Below are 6,000 nucleotides of genomic sequence, written 5' to 3'. Positions count from 1 at the left end.
ATAAAAATATAAATGTCACCTCAAGGAAATGAAAAATCACTAGTTAAACTCAAATCAAACAAAAGAAAGAAAATAATGGAAAGAAAAATACAGAGAGTAAATTAAACAACTCCCTGTTGAACAACGAGTGGATCAAAAAGGAAATCAAGGAAGAGATCAAAAGATGCCTTGAAACAAATGAGAATGAAGACACGAGTTACCAGAACCTATGGGATGCGGCTAAAGCTGTGTTAAGGGAAAATTTATAGCCCTGCAAGCATTCCTCAGGAGGGAGGAAAGGGACTACATAGAGAGCTTGACCTCACAGCTCAAGATCTTAGAAAAGGACCAGCGAAAGGAACCCACGCCAGACCAAAGGAAAGAAAGAAAAAAACTTAGAGCAGAAATTAACGATAGGGAAACCCAAAAGACAATCCGAAAGATCAATAAAACAAAGAGCTGGTTCTTTGAGAAAATAAATAAGATTGATAAACCACTAGCAAGACTCACAAAGAAAGAAAGAGAGAGAACCCTAATAAACCGAATCAGAAATGAAAAGGGGGATATCACAACAGAAACTAATGAAATTCAAAAGATCATCAAAGACTACATTGAAAATCTCTATGCCATGAAACAAGAGAACCTAAAAGAAATGGAAAAATTCCTTGATTCCTACAATCTCCCCAAACTAAATCTAGATGACTTAGAATACCTGAATAGACCCATTAATATCAAGGAAATTGAAACTTTTTTTTAAAATTTAAATTTTATTGAATCACCATGTGGAGGGTTACAAAGTTCTCAGGATTATGTCAGTTATACAATACTCAAGCACCCTTCCCTTCACCCGTGCCCATATTCCATCACCAACCACCCCATTATACCTCCCGCCCCCTCCCGCCCCCCCAGTCCCCACCCTTGTAAGTGATAAGTTTCACTTCGTTTGCGCCTTATCTTGGTTACAGTCCATGTTTCAACACATAACTCACTATTGTTGCTAGGGTTTCCCCCCAAAAAAGAGAAGACAGTCCCACTGTCAAGGAAGCATTTGATGGCTCTCCATTGCTGAGAATGTAGAGATATTAAGTCCCGCTGTTTGTTACATAACTTTTCTATTTTTTTGCCCCCTCGTTCCGCGCCACCGAGATCACGCCTGTTTAGTAATCACCACGCTGCCTGACAAAGGGAAAACAAACCAAAAGAGATGGTTATTTCTCGTCATCAGCCGGCGTGGGGCTCTGGCTTAGTTGATAGTCTGGTAGAATGTCTGCAAGCAGTTTCCTGCCAGCAGCGCCTGGGCCAGAAGCTCCCAGCACACAGTTTGGAGGCATTTTGGGGGCGCCGCTCGTGTCCAAAGTGGTTCAGTTGCCTCCGGGGTCGATCTCGCGCGGGGCCGCAAAGGAGCGTCCCCACATGGCTCTGTGCTTCGGAAATTGAAACTTTTATCAAATGTCTTCCCAAACAGGGGCTGGAGCGATAGCACGGCGGGTAGGGCGTTTGCCTTGCACACGGCCGACCCGGGTTCAAATCCCAGCATCCCATATATGTCCCCTGAGCACCGTTAGGGGTGATTCCTGAGTGCATGAGCCAGGAGTGAGCCCTGTGCATTGCAGGGTGTGACCCAAAAAAGCAAAAAAAAAAAAAAAATGTCTTCCCAAACACAAAAGCCCAGGCCCGGATGGATTCACTAGCGAATTCTTCCAAATATTTAAAGAGGACCTGTTGCCAGTTCTCTTCAAGTTATTCAAGGAAATTGAAGAAACAGGGACGCTACCAAACAGTTTCTATGAAGCTCATATCTCCTTAATACCAAAAGCAAACAAAGATACCACTGACAAAGAAAACTAGAGGCCAATATTCCTGATGAACACGGATGCAAAAATTCTCAACAAAATACTAGCAAATAGAATCCAACAACTCATAAAAAAAATCATACATCATGATCAAGTAGGATTCATACTCGGGATGCAAGGATGGTTTAACATTCGGAAATCAATCAAAATAATCCATCATATCAACAAAAGTAAAAATAAAAACCATATGATCATTTCAATAGATGCAGAGAAGGCATTTGACAAGATCAAACACCCATTTTTGATGAAAATTCTCACCAAAATAGGCTTAAAAGGAACTTTCTTCAATATAGTCGAAGCCATCTACCACAAAATCATGGCAAGCATTATCCTCAGTGGAGAAACACTAAGGCCCTTCCCTCTAAGATCAGGGACAAGACAAGGATGCCCACTCTCACCACTTCTGTTCAACATAATACTGGAAGTACTTGCAATAGCAATTAGGCAAGAAAAAGACATTAAGTGTATACAGATAGGAAAGGAAGAAATCAAGCTCTCACTATTTGCAGATGACATGATTCTATACCTAGAGAATCCTAAGACCTCCACTAAGAAACTCCTAGAAACAATAGACTTGTACAGCAAAGTTGCAGGCTATAAAATCAATACCCAAAAATCCATGGCCTTCCTATATGCAAATAGCGAGTCAGAGGAAAGTGACATTAAAACAAATCCCATTCACAATTGTGCCCCAGAAGATCAAGTACCTAGGCATCAGCCTAACTAAGGAAGTAAAGGATCTCTACAAAGAAAACTACAAAACTCTACTCGACGAAATAAAAGAGGACACGAGGAAATGGAAACATATACCCTGCTCATGGATAGGAAGACTTAACATTGTCAAAATGGCAATACTCCCCAAAGCACTATACAGATTCAATGCGATCCTTATAAGGATACCTATGAAATTCTTCAAAGAAATTGATCAAACACTCCTGAAATTCATATGGAACAATAAACGCCCACGAATAGCTAAAGCAATTATTGGGAAAAAGACGACGGGAAGCATCACCTTCCCCAACTTCAAACTGTACTACAAAGCGGTAACAATTAAAACAGCATGGTACTGGAACAAAGGCAGAGCCGCTGATCAATGGAACAGGGTGGAATATCCCTACATGCAACCCCAAATATATGATCATCTGATCCTTGATAAGGGGGCAAGAAATGTGAAGTGGAACAAGGGAAGCCTCTTTAACAAATAGTGCTGGCATAACTGTTCAGCCAAATGCAAAAAAATGGCCTTAGACCTCGACCTAACACCATGCACAAAAGTCAGATCAAAATGGATTAAAGACCTCAACAACAGACCACAAACCATAAGGTACATTGAAGACAAGGTCGGCAAAACCCTCCACGATATTGAAGCTAAAGGTATCTTCAAAGATGACATGCAACTGACCAACCAAGTGGAAACAGAGATAAACAAATGGGACTACATTAAACTAAGAAGCTTCTGCACCGCAAAAGATACAGTGACCAGAATACAAAGACAATCTACAGAATGGGAAAGGATATTCACCCAATACCCATCTGATAAGGGGTTGATATCAAGGGTATACAAGGCACTGGTTGACCTCTACAAAAAGAAAACATCCAACCCTATCAAAAAATGGGGTGAAGAAATGAACAGAAACTTTCTCAAGGAAGAAATACGAATGACTAAAAGGCACATGAAAAAGTGCTCTACATCACTAATCATCAGGGAGATGCAGATCAAAACAACTATGAGATACCACCTCACACCTCAGAGACTGGCTCACATCCAAAAGAACAAAAACAACCGCTATTGGCGTGGATGTGGGGAGAAAGGGACCCTCCTAGATTGCTGGTAGGAATTTCGACTGGTTCAGCCTTTTTGGAAAACAATATGGATGATTCTCAAAAAATTAGAAATTGTGGGGCTGGAGAGATAGCACAGCGGGTAGGGCGTTTGCCTTGCACGTGGCCGATCCGGGTTCGAATCCCAGCATCCCATATGGTCCCCTGAGCGCCGCCAGGGGTGATTCCTGAGTGCATGAGCCAGGAGTGACCCCTGTGCATTGCTGGGTGTGACCCAAAAAGCAAAAAAAAAACAAAATTAGAAATTGAGCTCCCATTTGACCCAGAAATACCACTCCTGGGACTATACCTCAGAGAAGCAAAAAAGTATAGTCAAAATGACATCTGAACCTGTATGTTCATCGCAGCACAGTTTACAATAGCCAGAATCTGGAGAAAAACCGAATGCCCGAGAACAGATGACTGGCTAAAAAAACTTTGGTACATCTACACAATGGAATACTATGCAGCTATTAGAAAGCATGAAGTCATGAAATTTGCATATAAGTGGATCAACATGGAAAGTATCATGTTGAGTAAAATGAGTCAGAAATAAAGAGACAGACACAGAAAGATTGCACTCATATGTGGAATATAAAGTAGCAGAGAGGTACGAACTAGCAATGATGCAACCTCTGGCAGAAAGCCCTCTGGACTCAGTCACTAAAATACTAAAATACAGAAATCTAGAACCTCATGGCCGCTACTGTGGCCACATGACCTCATATCTCTTCATTCTCAGCAATGGAAAACAAATTATCAAACGCTTCCTTTCCAGCAGGTCCGACTCTGGGCGGGGGGGACTCCAAACAGTAATAATGAGTTTTTTTTGTTTGTATGTAATCAAAGTAAAGAGAAAGTAAAGTGAAATTTATCAGCTACACAGGCGGGTTGGGGGCTGGGGGGCAGGGGGGCAGGGGAGAGAGGTTTACCGTGGTTCTTGGTGGTGGAATATATGCACTGGTGAAGGGATGGGTGTTCAAGCATTGTATAACTGAGACTTAAGCCTGAAAGCTTTGTAACTTTCCACATGGTGATTCAATACAAAAATATTTAAAAAATAAAAATAAAAAGGCAGAAAAAAGAAAAATCCAGAGAACTTGAAAATAGAAAAAAGTCCTGAGAAAAAAATAAAATCAAAAGCTTGTTACTTGAAATAAATAAGATAAATGCATTTTCAGTCATTACCAAGAAAAAAGAAACAGAAAATTTCCTACATCAGAAATGAAAACGAGGGGCCAGAGTGATAGTACATTGGGCATTTGCTTTGCATGCGGTAAACCTGGATTTGATCCCCAGCATCCCATATGGTCCTCCAAGCACTGACAGAAGGGATTCCTGAGCGGCAGAGCCAGAAATAAACTCTGAACACAGCTGAGTGTGGTTCAAAAAACAAAAACAGAAAGGAAAGTGAGGATATCACCATGGATACATTGAGCTCTGCAAGGTAAAAGTGCTGTCTTGAATATCACCGACTCTGGTTCAATCCCTAGCACTGCATATGGTCCCCTGAGCATTCGCCCAAATTTTTGTTTTGTCTTGATTTGGTTTGGGGACCATATCTAGTAGTACTCAGGTCTTACTCCAGGCTTACTCCAGATATTATTCATGGGGGTGCTTGAGGGACTGTATGTGGTGCTGGGGATGAACCTGAGTTAGCTGTGCCTAAGAAAAATGACTCAACTGTTATACTATTTCTCTGGCCTCAAATAAATAATATTATAAAAAAAGTGTATGCTACTTGAAAACTCAAGTAAAATTGACTAGTTACTTGAAAGATAAATTACCAAGATTCACTCAAGAATAAATATAGGACCTGAAAAATAGCTAAGTGACTTAGACTACCTTGTAAGCATAAGTTTACAAGCATGAGTTCAATCCCCAGTGTTATGTCATTTTAGTGCCTTGAGATCAGTTGCATTGAACACCATCCTGAAAGCTCTGATTACCATCTTTATTACAGCCAGATGAGTGTAAGCACCATATCTAAGCACTGCAACTAAAATATGTGCCGGCACCACCCAAGATAAGGTGAGCATGAGCAAGCTCCACACTGGCAAGCATGAGCAAACTCCACTGTGACTCTCAGTGAGCACTAAAACCATATTGTGTTCAAGCACGACAACAGGAGAGGGTAACTCCTATTGAGCACATATGCAGGTATCATACAAAAGGAGTGCAGCCTCGTGAGCCCTGATACCTGAAGTGTGCCCTCAGTGAGCACCACAACCAAATGAGCATCACGGCCAGGTATCTGATCCCAGGCATAGCAACATCATAAACAAAGAAAAGATCACTTGAATAAATCCATATTGTACACCCACTTCAAATGTGGGTAGTGGGAGGA

Source organism: Sorex araneus, chromosome 3 (assembly GCF_027595985.1).
Source record: "Sorex araneus isolate mSorAra2 chromosome 3, mSorAra2.pri, whole genome shotgun sequence".
NCBI classification, from domain to species: Eukaryota; Metazoa; Chordata; class Mammalia; order Eulipotyphla; family Soricidae; genus Sorex; species Sorex araneus.
The sequence above is the reverse complement of the archived record's forward strand: the minus strand, read 5'-3'. Positions refer to the sequence as shown.